General features: G+C 45.0%; 1 protein-coding gene across 3 annotated transcripts in view; it reads left to right on the plus strand.

The window, feature by feature from the left end:
* The window catches only part of TLK1 (tousled like kinase 1), a 967,987-nt gene that overhangs the window by 149,348 nt on the left and 799,436 nt on the right, over nucleotides 1-19,203 (plus strand). The window lies entirely within an intron of this gene.

Genomic DNA, 19,203 nt, shown 5'->3' on the forward strand with positions numbered 1-19,203 from the left:
TTATCGATATGGCTCATATTGGTGGTTCTGTTGAAGGTGTTTGCCCCCATCTCATCGGACTTGGTCCTACCATTGGCAGCCCTAAGCCCGTATTCAAGGGTTAAAGCATGTAGCTGTAGCACTGGATGAGTCCATTTCTTGACAGGTGGCAGATCTAGGGGAGGGAAAGAGCCACAACTCGTCCACCTTATCACTGTAAGTTATGTCTTGGGAGTCTAGGGGTTCAAAAGTGATGTTAAAATCCCCTGCTACTATTAACGGAGACTGTGACTCCCTCTCCTCGAGGCAATTTTCCAGTGCCAGAAGGGTAGGAGAACTACATCCGACCTTAGAGCCCCAGGCATAAACATTGAAAAGATCGAGCCCTGTACCATTCCTACCCCTGATGTGAATTGGAAAAATGTTGGGGCTTTTGGTCTTAAGTTCTCTGATGGTAGACTGGAGATTAATTTTTACCCAGATCAAAAGCCCCCCAGCAGGGCGTCCTGCTCTACTGGTGACTGCTGGGCAGCATTAAGAAACATATCTGTAATGGACCAAGTGTCCTGTAAAAAACAGATGTCAAATTGCTCTATATGCTGGATCCAATGGGTAAGAGCAAGTTTAGGTCCCACTCCGGCCACATTCCATGATAGTATATGAAGTTTAGAAGATAGACCTCCCAGGGCTGGGCAATCAGATTGGGTTTCATTCATTGGGTTGCCTATCTCTAGGCTTGCAGTAAAATCTTGCCGTGTTGCAATCCCACCTCTAGGGGTATTGCTAATAGGCTGTAGGTCAGACGACCCCAGACTATTGGGCTTTAGAGATGGTAGTGTTGGGTCCGCATAGTGCCAAAAGTTAGATCCTAGCTGCTTGGCCTTTCTTGTTAAAGAGGGTGACAAATGATGTGGGCTGGCTCGGCTTGTCAGTCAATCACTAATAGCTAATGAAGAGTCAGAGCCCAAAGGAATACCTAGCCTGGAGGTTGTCGGCAGCTGTGGATTACTGAAGGGGTTGTATTTTAAATGGATGTCCGTCGGAGTTGATGTACATGATCTAGCTTCTAGGGCTATAAAGTTGTGAACTAAGTTTGCATCCCTGAGGTGCAATTCAATGCTGTCGGTTGGGGAAGTGTGGTGTGATAGCCTTCGTGCCCATAAAATGTCCTCCCTAATAACGGATCTAAACCCTCTCACCTTTCGAATCCAGTGAATGGATTTGTTTACCAGAGAATCTTTGCCCTCATGCTTTGTGTGGGGGGGGGAAGTTTAGGGATATTTGTCATATAGATGGGCCTTGCATGGCTTTGGGCCTGATCGTTCCTATGGCTCTGTTGGTGGCCGATGCATGCTTGTGTATGATTTCTTTTGTGTATCGCCTCTAATCTACTCTTGATGATAGGGATCGAAGGGGGATAGATGGGAATGGACAATAGGTGGACTATGGTATTCGAGAAGTGTGATGGTTCCTGTGAGGGTCTCTGTGCCTGCTCTCGGTGGCATTCTTCCGAGGTGCCTCTATCTAGCAAGAGTTGGACTTGATCACTATGGGCTAAAATTAACGTTTTTGGAGAAGTAACCTCGGCCCTCAAATCTGTGATAATCCTGGCAGTGTCCTCACACTGTGAGATTATATCCACAGGGAAGCCCTCGGCCCTTAACATGGTTGGGTCTTTCTCTATTGATTCCATGATAGCCCTTGTAAAGGGGAGGTCTGCCTCTAACTCCTGCACTTCCTCTTGCTGGGAGCAGGTCTGATCTTGAAGTGGTTGAAACCAATTTTATAAGGCAATATTGGCAATGCCGTCAGTATCGGTACTTAGTAAGAATTTGTCTGCAAAAGCGATTAGGGATAGAGGTGTGCCTACCTCCAGGTCGCTGGTAACTGCAATGGAATGTGTGGCGGTGGCATTGCAAGGTGACAGGTTTTTTGTGCTCTGCGTACTCCGCTTTATAAACATTGTAGGAATATGTTTTACAGGGTTAGGAATGGAACTAGGGGCATGGGATGACTCATCAGGAGGATTATGTGGGGGCTAGAATTCCCTGGCATTCCTCTATTAGGTCGTCGATACGATCGAGGACACAGTTATTGGTTGCAGTCTTTTGAGCCAGCTTGCTTCTGTTTGACTTCGAACGTGACCCGTCTTGCCCGCCCCCGCCCCCTCAATCGCAGGTGGACGTTTTTATTTTCCCCATAAAGTTAATCAGTATAGTTACCAGTTGTGAAATCATTAGTTGTTGCAATAATGTGAATAAAAGCAATGTCACAAGAGCATTTAATTGGCACCTGGGAATATCGGACAACTACAACTGCCACACAGGTGTATGGTTGGCAAACAAAAGCCCATGTCACGCTTTGTAGAGTTATGTAAAGTGCAAAGGGAACTTGCGGATAATGGTAGGGACACCCTACCACTTGGCTTTTAGGGCTGAGGTGCAAATAGTAAATGCGGTTGAATGACGTATATGTCTAAGCTGATATATAACGCAGATTACTACTTAAGAAGGCAAACCCTCTCAGAATATAATACTCAAACTGAGGAAGATAAGAAACACGGCAAATCAATCAGCGATATGGTTAACAAACTCACATCAAAAACAAGTGACTACAGTTGACAATAAGGGTATTCATTGCCAAAATCTCAATTCCTCTAGTGCCCAGTATCGGTGGAGGTGGAGGAAGGATGACAGCGATCGTTTCCTCGACCAGAAACAAAATAGACAGCCACCTAGTGGACCACTTCGAACATGTGAACAATACAGACAAGATAGGAAGAGTGGGCTACCACTATTTCTCCCTAGCTCTTGCAAGTCAGCTGCAGCACCGCAAAGTGAAATGTTGGTGCATTGGAAGTACTTGGTATGGTTCCTTATCTTTGCCAGGTGCAGATGAAAAGGGAGATGCGTGATGGCTCTAAGGCCTAAGATCTGCCAAAGTCAAGGGCAGGCCAGCAACGGTGCCAGATCAGGGGGGTTTGAGCAGACTCACCCGACAAGTCGAAAGCAAAGTGTGTCCAGTGTCCAGCATCCAGATGTCAAAGGGGGGTCCCAGCCTGGCCTCTTACGGTCTCCGACGGGAGTGGATGGGCCTGTCCTTGGCCCGGGTGCATCCGCGGATGTATGACATTACAACGCGGGTTTTTACCACGTGTGCAGTTACATCGCATGCGTTACAACGCATGCGATGTTACAACGCTATGCCATTCCAACGCAAGTCTTTACATCGACTTGCGCTAGATGGCGTGCTAACATTAAAAAAGTGTAATTTACTATTCCAACTCCAGTCCACTTAACAGTAGGGAAGGTGTTGGGATAGTAAACTACACTATTTGTAATGTTAGCACGCCATCTAGAGCAAGTCGATGTACAGACTTGCGTTGTAATGGCATAGCGTTGTAACATCGCATGCGTTGTAACGCATGCGATGTAACTGCACTGCATGGTAAAAACCACGTTGTAATGGCTGTTCCCCGCATCTGGGCGTGCCTGGCGCCCTGCCGTAGTTTTAAGCACCTCCTGGCACGCTCGTAGCTCTGGTGACGTTGGTGGCCATGAAGAGCTCTGGGGAGTGTGGTCCGGCTCCTCACCCTCTGGCGCAGCAACAGAAAAGCAGGTGATCGGGCATCCCGCGCTACAGGAGCCCTGGCGTTTTAAGTGCCTCCTGGCACGCTCATAGCTCCAGTGACATTGGTGGTCGTGAAGAGCTCTGGGGAGTGTGGTCCGGCTCCCCACCCTCCGGTGGAGCAACAGGAAAGCAGGTGATCAGGCGTCCTGCGCTGCGGGAGCCCTAGCGTTGTTTTAAGCGCCTCCTGCCGCACTCGTAGCTCCGGTGATGTCGGTGGCCGTGAAGAGCTCTGGGGAGTGTGGTCCGGCTCCCCACCCTCCGGCGCAGCAACAGGAAAACAGGTGATCGGATAATCCTCACCTCCGTGTCCTTAATAGAATTGAAAATTCATGGCGCAAATGCTAGCAAATCTTTTATTCTACTACAGGACCGGAGGCTTCGGATTATGCTAGTTTAACGCTTCTCAAGAACATCAGATGCAATATCGTCCACAGGTTTGTAATAAAATGTTTAAACGTAGAATCAGAAGACCAATCAGCTGATTTCATTATATCCTGCACACTGGAACCCAACATAAATGACTTTGACGCCAGAGCGTCTCTCACAGAATGAGCACCAAACACTTCTGTATCAATACCAGTTTCTGCTATAACAAATTTCAGCCATCTAGCAATAGTGGCAGATGTAAAAGGCTTGAAGGGTTTTTAAAAAGCAATTAATACTCTTGTACAACCCTCAGGATGCACCGGACGTGTACACTCTTCATATGCCCATAAACATTTGACCACACATAATTTATCATTAGATGGAAAAGCATTATAATCAATAGAGCGTGAACAAGTTTTAGTCCTAGCAGAAATAGTACAAGAACCCCCTTCTGGGGAGAATACTCTACCTGTCAAGTCCAGAACTCTCACCATCATTCACTCTCCTTTTATTCTAGTGACCCAATATCAGTACTCACTTCCCATTTGGGACAGAGGGAATGTTGCCGAAAATAAATATTCGTAGCTATCCCCATTTAGGCTCTTATAATTATATCTGGGGATTGGGCCTCACTATGCATCCAAACGTCAATGGGATGTCAAAAAATAATTGGTTATCTATATTGATCTTTTTGTTTTAGTGTAGATCATTATGCTCATACTATATACCTTGTAATGGCACTGTTCCATCAAGAAGAAATAAGTGCTCAATTGTGGGGTATTATTGGCATCTAATGTCTTCTTATTTGACCGGCCGGGACCCACTACACAATTATTGAAACCACTATTGGCTTTTCTTAGGGATGTTAACTATTCTATATTATTAATATATCGTTGTTTAAAGTGATTCTCGCACCTTTGTTATATATATGTATGGATAGAACATGAAATTTATTGTTATTAAATTTATTGTCATTAAATGAACTTTAATAACATAGTAAATTATAAATAGTATAGGTAATCCTACAACAGTTTAGTAATTACTATTGCAGGTTTTTATTTACTATAATTGTGACAAAAACGTAGTTAAACTTATATAATTGCAAATAGTTTTATCGTTAGTTAAAGTAATTTGTGTCTTTTGTTTATTTTGAAAAAATAAGGTAACCTAAACAACATGGAATACGTTGGGTATACCTTAAAAAATCTAGTATTATCAATAGCCGCCAATGTAGGTTTTATTTATCTTTTTCGCAACAATAACCTTTTTGAATACTGTGACTGTATAGTATCTCTTCTATGTCTTAATATCAATCGCCCCAAAAGCTCTAGCGATAGCGTAGGCTGCATGCAATACACAACAAACAGCCCACACGAGACGTCGATGTATGCGACATCATACGCACGTTGAGGACGCATCGTTAATCACCAGGTGTACGGGATTAACATAGGATATTTAAGACCGCGTGAAGAATGCCTGTGCTGTCTTCCAATTGCGGAGCGTTACCGCATGTTCTTCCATGCGGTGGTCCATTTTAATTTAGGGTAAGAAGCAGGGAACTTAGGATCCGATAGGAATTTTAATATCCCCCGCGTTGTGCTCATAAAATAAGGTCACTCGTTGACTCATTTTTTTAAACACAGAAATACACAAATCAGTTAGCCATCAAATATCAGTTATCTATATATTGATAGATGGCTAATATTTTTCCAAATATGACAAATATTTTTTCAGAAGCCTATGAGGACGTATTATAAGAACATACCGTGATACAACTTTTTGATTTAGGGAGTTCTGAAACCCCTTCATAGCGGACGGAGGACGGGTTTGCCTCTGGTTAAAAGATTGTTATCTTTGGGGGTATGTGACTCCTATTTTTGATATAATGGTTCTACTTGAATAAGAGCTTAAAGTTAGGTAACAACTTGATATCTACTATCTTTATTTATATTTCTCATAGGGCTGCTGAACCTCGTTTATATTGGCCAGCCCTTTGTAACATTGATAGAGAACGGCACCCCAAAAAAAAATCAACGGTTGATACTGTGTGAAATACGAGCACATCAAAGTTCCAGATGGTCATTATAGTTGCTTCATAACAAGAATTTTGAGAACACATTTTAAAAAGATTTTTATGACTATTATTACTTTATTCTTTTTAATTTAGAATCTACAATCTCAAATAAGCAGACATTAGATGCCAATAATAACCCACAATTGAGCACTTATTTCTTCTTAATGGAACAGTGCCATTACAAGATATATATTATGAGCATAATGATCTACACTAAAACCAAAAGTTCAATATAGATAGCCAATTATATTTTGACATCCCACTGACATATTTTTGGATGCATAGTGAGGCCCAATCTCCAGATATAATTATAAGAACCTAAATGGGGATAGCTATGAATATTTATTTTCAGCAACATTCCCTCAGTCCCAAATGGGAAGTGAGTAGTGATATTAGGTCATTAGAATAAAAGGAGAGTGAATGATGGTGACTGATACTTAGTGGTGTGAATGGATTGGGTATTTTGAATACGGGACCCTAAAACAATTATAAACTGTATTGTGATGCTGTTTTAAAATGAAATTGTGAACATAAAAGTTTTTTTAATTCTACCGTCCTTCCCATTTTAAATTGTTGGTTTTATGTGCATGGATTTTAATTAAAGATAACTATAGGTGTTGTTCTTACTGGTTACATATTGATTAGGTTGTTGATATATTTTTCATATATTTTCTTTCGACACAGGCACATATGACACTGTGCTAACTCTAAGAGAGACATTTATTTTTAGGAGTCCTGAAGGTGGCGAAAGAATTTATAGCTCACCGAAACGCGTCGATGCTCTTTGCTATTGTTAAATTCGAGGAACGTTTGAGCCTAATTTTAAAAGGACTAATAGACTCCAACGCAACAGATTCAATCGAATTAACTCATTTATGATGATTTTTAATGTGTCACTTGTTTTTGTCTCTCATGTATATTGAAATGTATTTCTTATATGTATAAATTTGTCCAAATATAATAATTATTTTACTTGCTTAGATACAATTGGTTACATTATTGTTTTATATTATTGATTGTGATAATAAATGAATTTTTGCAATACTTATGTAAGATTCTTTGTGTGTTTATTATTGGTTTATGGGTTCTCAAAGAAAATTGGATTCAGTGTATTTGTATGTCCTGTATATGGTCGAATGTGGTAAATTGACCCTCTGTGTGTTGTAATCCAAGAGAAATCTTTGTTTATACACTTGCTGTATTTGGTACCCCATCTTTTGGATAGTGGGGCCACTGCCTCTCTACTTTGAATATTTTGAACAACCACTGTTGCCTGAAAGCCTCTAGGCCATCAGGGACAACTGCCGCAATAGTACAAGAGGATGCAACTCTCCCTGAGGGCCCTGGAGCATTGTCGGAGACCACGGACGAAGGAGAGAACAGTCACACGCCAACTCCAACAGCGTGGGAAACCAGGGTTGAGTTTTCCATAGGGGAGTGACCATCATGATCTCTGCCTTCTGGCTTTTGACAGAGGGCCCAGCCTCCAACTGAAGAAAATTTCCAAATGGCAATTGAGCCTAGAGGCAAATGAGCCTAGCATGGCAAAATTGAGAGAATCATCTGAAATAAAGATGGATGGATCTGCCAATCGCTGTAGTCTTTCAGATGGCAGGAATTCCAGTCCGCCACAGTGTTGGATTGACCGGGTAAGTACTACGCTATTTCCAAAATCTGGTGAGATAGGCAATAATGCTAGAAGTCCTTGGCTATCCCCACCAGCATCGGGGATTTCGTGCTCCCCAACTTGTTGATGTATCACACCGCCGATATATTGTCCATCCGAAGAAAGATGCAGCACGATACCGACTTGGGGGAGAGGGTCCGAATCGCAAATTATCCCACCAGGAGCTCCAGGCAGTTGATGTGAAGGGATAACTCCTGGAGGGACCATTTGCCCCCTGTGGATAGCTCGCTACAACGGGCCCCCCAACCCCAATGGCTGGCATCGGATTCTATCATTATCTCCGGGAGAGACCCGAATATTGCCCTGCCGTTCTATGCATCTACGTGGGCTAGCCACCACTGAAGCTCCTCTCTTACCTCCTCCGTCAGAGGAACCTGATCCGAATAGGACAAACCCTTTTGAAGGTGACGTATTTTCAGGCATTGTAGGGCACGATAATGAAAGGGGACCTGGGAAAGTGGCTTGAATTGATGAAGCCAGGAGACCTACCAGGCGGGCTATCACTCGCAAAGACATGACTTGTTTGGATAAGGCTACTTTTAATTCCTTCTTCAAGTCTCTTAGTTTTGATTTCGGCAATTGTAACTGTGCCGTCTGGGATTTTTTCTTTTTTATTTGTTTATTGGCATTTCGAAATTAAAAACAGAACAACGTTACTTTAACTGGGTCACAGAGGCAGTAATGCATCCGTTATGTGTACAAACACAAAGAAGAGTCATCATATTCGCACAAGCATGTTGGACTGAAATCATGATATCATATCAGAGATAGTATCTGTAGCATGTGTCAGGCCCGTTTCCAGCGTCAACCACTTTTTGAAACATTTCTGTAAAGGGGAGGGACCTCCAGTCCACTCATTCTAATATTGATATTGACATCGCTAATACATCACACGCTTACACATAGACACAAGTAAACTACCAAAAAAGGCCACCAGCCTTGAATTTATACATCCACAGACCAACCTGAGCCAAGGGGTCCTCCTCCACCTCCTGCAGTGCATTATCCCAGTCTATAAACGGAACCCATATGTCCTTTGGTCTAGATGCAGTAGGCATCAGCTCCCAGAATGTTGTCAGTCGGGTATGACTAAATGTGACATCCTGCACCCAAACCCTCCACATAGGGCCCTCATCGTCCCCCAGACCATCGCCACCCTACGCTTAGCCAGTAATAACAATATAGCATGTAACTTGCGCTTAGCTGCCACAGTTTCTTTCACATATTCCAACAAGCCGATGAGTGGCTCCGTCTCCGAAGAGACACCTATTATGTTGTGTATTTTGTTAAAGATATCCGTCCAGTAAGCAGCTACGCTTGGGCAGCTCCATGCCATGTGTAAGAATGTTGCTGGAGCGAAACCGCATCACCAGCATCAGTCATCCTCCCTAATTCCTATGCGAAACAGTTGACTTGGAGTCCTATAATATCTGTGAATGTATTTGAAGTGGATTAGCCTCAATTTATAATTGGGGGACAGGGCGGTTAGCTGGCTACAGCAAAATGCACATTGATCCTCCATAATCAGTTCCGGAAGCTCAGAATTCCAGCTTTGCATGGATTTCAGCTGTATTACAGGGGCAGAGCTCTGCATATTGCTATACGGACGAGTTATGAGCCGACGGGATGAGGGAGTCATCAGTGCATTCTCTAGTGCTTGGAGGGTAAGCGGTGGCGCCGGAAACGCATCGTGTAACTGTCTACAAGTCGCACGTATTTTGTAATAAAAAAAGAATTCAGAGAAATTCCCTACCCCCTTCTCTGGTGCAGTTGGCGGGGAAATGAAGACATCCCCAGGGTACAGATCTGCAAACGTTTTAAACCCAAGTGACTTCGCTGCCACTCGGCTTGACCTCTCTTCCATCACGGGGAGCATTGGGTTGTGCGCTAGGGGTATGGAAGGTACTTGTAACAATATCTCAGCAGGAATTATTGGATTCTTTGCAATTGTATGCACAAGACATTACAAACCACAAAGCAAGTAAAAAGAGGCTTCAAATAATTTGATTAATGCGCCCGTAGGCGTCATGTATTTGGAGAAGATTAATAAAGAATATAACAAATTGAAAACAGCACTACTTGGTATGAATACCAAAACAACCCTAAAAAAGAAAGTGTACAATGTGCTCGTGACAATGGAGTGACGGCGCAAGTGACAGCGTGAAAGAAACCATAGCAAAATGGCGCAAAACAGTAATTACAAAATATGTACAAGATGAAAGGTTCAAAACATACAATCTTTTCAATTGTTCATTTGGTATTTTTCACAATTATTCAGAGAACCAAAAATTAGAGGGCGCCAAAAGGAGTTAAAGCTGATGGGTACAGGTCGACGACGTTTCGATCCTATTCAATTAGGATCATCCTCAGGACCAGGGTCGCAAAATTCAGGGAGTGCTGCATGAAAAAAGGGGAAAGTATCAGAGCGGTGGAGCTCAGGACAATGTGGAGGGAAGGAGGAAGAGGGAGCAATTGACTGGAGCGTACCTGAGGCACGGGAAGGAAGGGCTCGGTTGTCGAAGGAACCGGTGAGTAGATCATGTAACGTCCTGGTAGAGATTCAATGAAGGCACGAAAGAATGTAACGTGTCTATTGTAGGGGGTACAGGGTGAACAGGTGAGCCGATCACTTGAGCTCCAAGAAGATAAGGAAGTTTGGCGTCTCTGGGGGATAAGAAGGAGAAGTGAGAGTCAGGAAGGGGGGGGGAAAGGGTTGGGGGAGGGGGCGGGAGTGGTTGGAAAGGGGGAAGGAGGGGAGAGAGGAACACTTGTGTTCGCATGTTAAACTTACCGCTAACAGGAGCGGAACAGGGGAGCCAGGGAGGGACGGGAAGGAACGCTTCAATAATTTCTGTGAGGGCGAGTACAAGAATTAGATTAATGGTAGAATTCGAAAATCAAGATTTCGGAGGGACACTGAAAAAATAGCAAGGGGGGCACGGACTTACTTAATGAGCAGGTCAGGGGAGTCAGGGTCCAATGACTACACGGAGGTACACCAAGCCGCCACGGATGTGTGCGGTACTCGAACGCTGCCAGAAATAGGAAGCCGAATCATCCTCTACATGAAGGGAGCTTCAGCGTCCAGGAGGAGGGTATGGATTGGACAATGAAGCGAGGGGTGGGGCTGTAGTTAGGGACGCCGGGAGTGCAGCCAATGGGAAGGCATAGAGTGATGACAGAAGGCCGTGATAGGGTCCAAGTGAGGAGGCCAGTAGCAGTAGCTAAGGACGCCTAGGGAACGTAAAAACAAGGGAAACAGAAGAGTTCTACGGACCCGGGGGGAAGACGGGACAGAAAGTGAACACGGGGAGCACACGGGCGAGGACAGGCAGGGCAGAAATAGAAGCCTGGGAAGCAGTCCTAGTGAGCAGTGAAAAAACCTGTAATGAATCAATAATATAATTGGAGTCAGAAGGCCCAGCCATGGTTGCAGGAATTGGGTCATAGACCTGTGGGCACAATACATGCAGAGAAAAAGAATTTAAGGCAGTGTATGCAATTAGACAAACCTTACATTAAATCAGGGGAATGATAAACATAAAAAGGTTCATCTAAAGTATCTAGACAGTGAGTAGGATGCCCAACCAGCTAGAGTATGGAAATAGCCTAGAGCCAGTGTACTAGGATGATCTGGGTGGAAACTAAATCGTGCTGTTCCACTCATCAATAGTGTTCAGCCCCTGGTTCACGGAGTTACAGCGTGTAATCCATTTACATTCGCATTTGTTCAAAAGCAGCTGTAAATTGCCACCTCTGGGTGGGAGCCGCGGTTGGTCTATTACTTGCCACTTCATGTCAAGTGCGTCATGGTTCTTTTCCAGATAGTGTGATACCAAAGGGGCTGTGATGATCTTGCAGTGTATTCTGCTTTTATGCTGAATAATCCTTTGTTTCACCATTTGGGTTGTCTGTCCAATGTAGAGAAGATGGCAGGGGCATTCAATGGCGTAGATCACATTTTGTGACCGACAATTGGTCAACGTGTTTAAGGAGTATGTTTGATTGTTAAATTCGAACTCCTTTGTGTTGATGGTGAGAGCACAGACACTGCATGACTGGCATTTGTAGTGGCCTAGTACGGGCGGTAGTCCCCATGTTGCAGTGATGGTATTTGAATGGGCGGGTTTGATGGGCCAAGTGATGGCATGAACCAGATGATTAGAGAGATTATCGCCTCGTTTGAATGAAAAAAGGGGGGGCTCTTGGAAAGATTTGTTCGTTCTCAAAAGTGTCCAGTTTTTAGAGTTAATCTTCTTGACTTGGTTGCTGCTGGGAATGAATTTAGAAACAAAAGGAATACGGGAGTTTGTATTTTTGGGTTGTGGTGTGAGAAGAAGATCACGATGGCAGTACCACGCTCTTTTGCGGGCGCGTGAAGTCAATCTACGAGGATATTCCCTGTCTATGAGTTTTTGCAGTAAGACATCGGACTCCCTGAAATAGTCTTTGCGCCATTTGCAATTCCTCCGGATGCGGAGGAATTGCCCATAGGGTAAGCCATCTTTGAGACCACGCGGATGGTAGCTGGAATAGTGTAGCAGGGTGTTCCTCTCTGTCGGTTTACGATAGAATGATGTTCCTATTATTCCTTCTTCTGCATGTATGTTAAGATCAAGGAAGGGAAGGTCATTGTTTTTGTATTCAAAAGTAAATTTTAAATGTGGTTGGGAGTGATTGAGCCATTCGACGAAGGATGTTAGAGTGTCGGCATCACCTTTCCAAAACAAAAGAACATCATCTATATATCGTCGCGATAAGGAAATTTGAGGTCTGAATGGATTGTTAGGGTTGAGTATGAGGCATGTTTCTAGTTTGTGAACAAACAGGATAGCAAAATTTGGGGCAAAGCAAGCTCCCATTGAAACACCTTTGATCTGCAGGTAAAAGTCTTCACGGTACAAAAAATAGTTATTCTCTAAGGCAATACGTAAAAGGCTCATGATGAAATCTGTAGGAATACGGGTTGGCCTTGGTCTGTTTTCCAATAGTTCGTGGATGGCTAGAATACCCTTGTCATGTGGGATATTTGTGTAAAGCGATTCGATGTCAAGACCAGCCATCAGTTCGGTCTCTGGATCAAACGGTCTATCTTCGATGGTTCTGATCAGGTCCATGCTGTCCCGTATGTAGGTGTCTGTGAGGGGGACAAACTCCTTGATGACGGCATCTATATATTTGCCCAGGGGTTCCAGAATGGAGCCACACCCGGAAACAATAGGTCTGCCAGGAGGGTTCTGGATGTCCTTATGGATCTTTGGTAAAACATAAATCACTGGTGTGCGTGGATGGGCATTGTTGAGAAAAATGAATTCTTTAGAGGAAATAATATCTTGGGTCTGTGCTTGTTTGGTGATGTGATTGATCTTGTTTCTGAGATCCGGGAGGGGATCATGGGTGAGTTTGCGATAATGGGCAGTATTGGCCAGTTGCCTTCTTCTCCAAATACATGACGCCTACGGGCGCATTAATCAAATTATTTGAAGCCTCTTTTTACTTGCTTTGTGGTTTGTAATGTCTTGTGCATACAATTGCAAAGAATCCAATAATTCCTGCTGAGATATTGTTACAAGTATTTTGCATTTACCCTGATCTCAGTTGGGTCTATGGGTTACACTCCTGTGGTTTTTCTATATAGGGGTATGGAAGGGGCATACAATATGCGCAGCTGGGCTCTTTCACGCAGCTGGTCCCATGCGTAGCGTAAAGTCTCCACCGTGACAATCTCATCTCTTGGTCGCCTGAATGTTTAGTAGAGTGAGACCTTCGGGTGAACCGGAGACGCGACATCCAACTCTACCGCTGTATGCGGCTGAAATGGGGTGGGATGCATCCAGTGTTGCAAGAATTGGGCCTGTGCACAATAAGCATAAAGGGGTATGTCAGGTGCACCCATCCCGCCTTGGGTTAACGGCAGAGTTAAAAGTTCCCAAGAAACCCTCGCTTGTTTCCCTGCCCACACTAGCGAGATCAATAAAGTACGGATAGATTAGAAAAACGCCTGGGTCATGAGTATCGGGATATTTACAAATAAATAAAGGCATTTAAATGGAACCACCATCTTGGCTATGGCAATCCCCCTGCCAGCGAACTCGGCAACCCCGCCCAGGCAGTCACCTTTTCACGCAACCACTCAACAGCCCGTCAAAAATTTAAGTTCCAGATTTCCTGTTCCTCCCTGCTCAGCCAAATCCCTAGGTATTTCACAGGGCCATCTGCCCCCTTCAGGGGGTACTCTACAGGGAATGGGTGTGTGCTGTCTGTAAGTGGGAAGATTGTGGATTTGGCCCATTTTATAGACACTCGACAGCCCCCTAAACTTCACCAGTCCACGCAGAATGGGAGCGATGTTGGCAATAGGGTTAGAGATACAGAGGGTGATGTCGTCCGCATATAGTGAGACCAGTAGCCCTCTTGAACTGAAGCCCAATCCCTTGGCTGCATGACGCTGTCTCAGTCTCACCGCCAGCGGCTCCATCGCGATGGTGAAAAGGAGAGGAGAGAAGGGACATTCCTGCCTCGTCACGCGGGTGATATGGCAGGGCTGCTAGGTCATACCATTCAGCCTAATTCTAGCAGATGGCTCCGTGTATAACAGTCGTATGAGGCTCAGAAATAAAGGACTAAACACCATTCTTTCTAGTATAATAAATAAATACGGCCACTCTAGTGACTCAAACGCCTTCGTGGCGTCGAGGAATACAGCAACTGCCTGGAACTGTGGATGCTGACAATTTAACACAGTGAAAAAGGTATGAAGATTATGGCAAGTTGACCTCCCCGGTATAAATCCGGACTGGCCCGGTCTGGCAATGAGTGGGAGCAGTGGTTGGAGTCTGCCTGCTATCAATTTTGCAAGGATCTTAGCATCTACATTAATTAATGAAAGTGGTCTGTAAGAGTCGACTTCACAGCTCATTTTCTAAGGTTTCAGCAGTGTAATGATCATTGCTTCACGCATAAAGGGCGGCAGAATACCCACGGTCTGAGCCTCTTCGTACACTGCTAGCAGCTGTGGGGCCAGCTCTAACGCATAAGCCGTGTAAAAAGCAGTAGTGAGCCCAACTGGGCCGGGGGCTTTGTCCAGCGGTAAACTACGTATTGTCTGGACTATATCTTCAACCGAGAACGGCATATCCAAGTACTCCCTGTGACCCCTCCCCAGCCATAAAAGCTCCAAAGAGTCCAGAAACTCCTTAAGGTCCCTGGGTACCGCACTGCGAGCTCAGCATAAAATTGTGTGAAACGGTCAATAATGCCCTGCAGGTCCCTGATCAGGGTTCAATCTTCACCCAGTACCTCAGTCACGTAAGTGGCAGAGCGGGGCTTTCTGAGCATACTTGCAAGGGTCCTACCCGGACGGTCCCCCTCACCATATTGCCTAGCTCGTGTATGTTTGCCCATGAAGTTCACCTCCCTCTGTGCCTCTTCTTCAAATTCCGCTATGGCCTCCTCTATAGAATCCAGGAGTGTAATCTTATTCGTTTAGTAATATTGGGATTGAAGTTCTCTTATCTGGGCCTCAATAGCCTTCAGTGGGCCTCTTATAGCCCTCAGGACCACGGCTTGCCAAGCAATACACTTCCCTCATATTACTACCTTAAAGGCATCCCACAGGGAGGCCTGCGATGTGACTGAACCTGTGTTAAGTGAAAAGTAGTCCTCTATGTCCCCCCGAATTTCTTCCTTGAAGGCCTTGTCTAACAAGGCATTATGGGGAAGTCTCCAACTGAATATACCATGAGGTGTGTTTGGTATTAGCAAGCCTAGGAGACGTGTTGCGTGGTCAGAAAGTGTTCGGGGATAATGAGCAACATCTGTCGTCCCGTGAAACTAGCCAAAAGTCCAATCTCGACCAGGCACCCTGATGGGCTGAGACACAGGTACCCTCCAAAGATGTCCTGTGCCAGATGTCCGTAGTGTTACTTTCTGAGATAAGAGTAGAGCAAGAGTTGGGATGTAACATACATGAGAGTCCCTTCCTATCAATGGTGTCACACAGCACTGTATTGAAATCACCCCCCCCCCCCATATTATGGTATCACAACCAGTTGATTGAATCTTTGCCCATAGTATTTGAAAAAAACCTCTGTGCTGTCTGTATTTGGCCCATAAGTCGCCGCTAAGGTTATCTCCACCCCCGCCAGCCTCCCCAACAATATCACAAAGCAACCATCTGGATCAATGTGGGACTCAGATATCTTCCAATCCAACCCTTGGCGAAAAAGGTTCGCTACTCCTCTTGCATAGTTAAAGTGAATGGAGGAGTAAACATGCCCCCAGCATCTGTGCTTCAATTTAGTGGTGGAGGTGCTATTCAGGTGTGTTTCCTGTAGGAAGCAAATATCTATATGGTGTCTCATCAGGTAGGCGTGCACCAGTCTACTCTTTCTCTGGCCAGTCAAACCACGTATGTTCCAACTTAATAAATTGATGGTAGTCATGGTAGTCCACTTTGTGTCCTGGACCGTATATGCCGCTGGGCACCATCAGCTCCCTCCCCCGGTAAGGGCTCCTGATATGTGATTTCTTTCGTCATAACTCTGACCTTCCGGAAAGTCCATGCTTGCCTATTGTGTGCAACATGTGTGTTAGTGTATTGTACTCTAATTCTACGTGTTTCTTCGACCTAAACTACAACCAGTCCCCACCACTCCCTCCCCCCACCCACATCAACCCCCCAATTAGGTTGTGTGCAAATGGCCACCCTAAGAACTAAACTCGTTGTATAATCAGAGTGTAAATGGGAGCTCTCCCTGGGGGCCGTGGGGTCACCGGCGTACTACCCTGCCCGAAGACAAGGTGGCCGAGACTAGTGTTAGAGAGCCATTAGCCAACAACCACACAGTGATAAACTTTTTACCCGTTCTTTGTTGTTGCAGTTCAGTCAGATGAATGACCATATTTCTGACCCCTACTTTGCACCTGCAAGTGCATCACATCAATTGTCTCAACATTAACAAATTGCCCCACGGATACTCCTCTACCTGGCTGTAACAAGGCCGGGAATCAATCATTGTCACTTAGCCCGGCTTCTGAGTTGGGACTAGTCGCAGCAGTTCCTTTGCTTTTCTTCCCTCCGATGTGTTTAGCGAATTTCAAAGCGGATTTCGGGTCTGTGAAAAAATGCGCTGTGCCATCATAGGACACCTTCAACTTTGCTGGGTATAAAAGAGCATAGGGAACTTTAGCCTGTAGAAGGAGGCGCTTGGCTAGTAGAAACTCTCTGCGGGCCGACTGCACCACGGGCGTGAAATCAGGATAAAAGGAAATGTTATTCCCTTTGTAGATGACGGTACCCTGCTCTCTGGCAAGTCTCGGTCTTGGTAATTTAGCATGCGTGCTAATATATGTTGGGGTGTAGTGCCAACCAGTGGCCTGGTGTTACACGCCTAGCTTCTTGCACCTAGTCTTCGACCCACATCTCACTACACTACTAGTACCACAATGCATCTGGGTGGGTGAGCAGACTGTGGGAGATATTACTACACTACTAGTACCACAATGCATCTGGGTGGGTGAGCAGATTGTGTGTGATCTCACGCTGCCTAAGGAGGTATCGGCTGACCCTGTGTTTAAATGAGACCCGCCCCTAACACTAATTGCTTGGCTTCTTACTACCGTTGGAACCTGCCTGTCCTGAATCATCGTGACTCTCCGGACTCCTGATCTCCTGTGTTGAGCGGTACTTACGTTGGGACACCAGCGATCATCACATTTGCATGTCTCCTTCCTTGCGCTAGGAAGCGCTGACTTGAAAACCTCTTGTGTGAGACTGTTGAACTTTTGTTTTGGGGCGTTATTCTCCTTCCTAATTGAGAACGCGCAAGCCTGTTGCTGCGAGTAAGCGAATTGTCCTGTGCCGATTCACGCTCCCCCGGACTTGCTGAAAGTTTCTGCCCCGCTGGGATAATAAGTGCCTCCCTGCTGGGTTCAATCATCATTGTTTTGTTCATGAAGGCGCCTGACCTTCAGAAAAGCTACGGAAGAAAAACTTCTTTAACTTTCCTTTCGTTAGTCAGCGCTAGGAAGCTCTGACTCACCTTGAAACTATTATAATCCTTCTTGGGAGAGAATACAAAGAAAACTTCTATGTTTTGTGGGATAGTCTGATTCAGCCTGATAAGAACGGAATAGTGACGTACTGTGCTGAAAGAGAAAATTATTTACGGAAGCTGCTGCTGTTTTATTTGTGCCTTTCACTCGTACTGGGACAGAATGTGTCCAGCAAGGGTGATTGCTTCCTCTTATTTTTTGGACTGCGACGTCTCATATTATGCAGACTTCCTTCTCAGTTAAGGTGAGTGTGAGACCACACACAATAAGAGACATATGAAGTCTAGTGATTAGGATTGCACACATTGGATTGCAGTATTAGTGAATTCTTGTTTACCTTCTGTTTCTCTCCTTTATACTCTGCAGTTTATTCACCTGAGTTCCCTTCCTGTGACAGAAAACGTTGTGTCTTCTCCCTGGAGGTCCTGAGTTGTCTCTTCTCTCCCTAGGGGTACGAGTGGCCTTCCTGTTGCTCTATGAGTAGGAGCTGACTGTACCCTAGGGGAGAGGTGGGATCCTATCTTCGCTCCTGAGGATAACGGGTGGTGGAGACATCCCTTAGACCTGACAGAAAGCCAAACCCACGTATACTTTATCCCCCGAGCGAAGGTGGACAGGGGTGTTTCTTTTGATGCACTTTTACAAGGTGCTGCAGCCCCTGTGACATCAGAACCTTCCATGGCAGAACTCGCTGCTGCTGTAGTCAGTCTACAGGTAGAACTTAGAGAAGTGAAGACAGAAAATCAAAACCTGGTCTTAGAAATGGATTTATTGAAAAGTCAGAAACAATTAGAACCAGGAGGTAGTCCTATATATAAGAAGAGCTATATACAACCCGCTCGCTTTCAAGTTCCCTCCTTCTCTGGCCCCTCTCCAGTAGAGAACTCTGCGTCTACCCCTGTGAATGTCACAGTGGTAACACCACCGCAAACCCCGTTAGCCATGCCAGAGAGGTTCTCTGGAGACAGCAACAAATATGCTGTATTCATGAACCAGTGTCATCTGCAGTTTTTGAGTAGAGCAGCCTCTTTTCCTGATGACGCTGCTAAAGTGGCATTTATAATATCATATTTGACGGGTAATGCGGCCATGTGGGCTGTTTCCCTAGTAGAGAATGACGACCCCATGCTTTACGATTTAGTGCAGTTCAAAGACAGTATGAAGCGTCTGTTTGCTCGGCATTCTTATATGCAGGCTAGTGACAATGAGCTTCTAGGTCTCAAGCAGGGGTCAAAGGATCTATTAACATACATAACTACGTTTAATAGACTGGTAACCGAAACGCAATGGCCTGAAGCCAAAAGAACATCTTTGTTTTACAGAGGTTTAAGAGAAGAATTAAAAGACATTTTGTCTCAAATAGTTGACCCCCCGGAGGACTGCTCGTCTTTCATAGATCTGGTGGTTAAAC

This window comes from Triturus cristatus, chromosome 3_1, assembly GCF_964204655.1.
Source record: "Triturus cristatus chromosome 3_1, aTriCri1.1, whole genome shotgun sequence".
Lineage (NCBI taxonomy): Eukaryota > Metazoa > Chordata > Amphibia > Caudata > Salamandridae > Triturus > Triturus cristatus.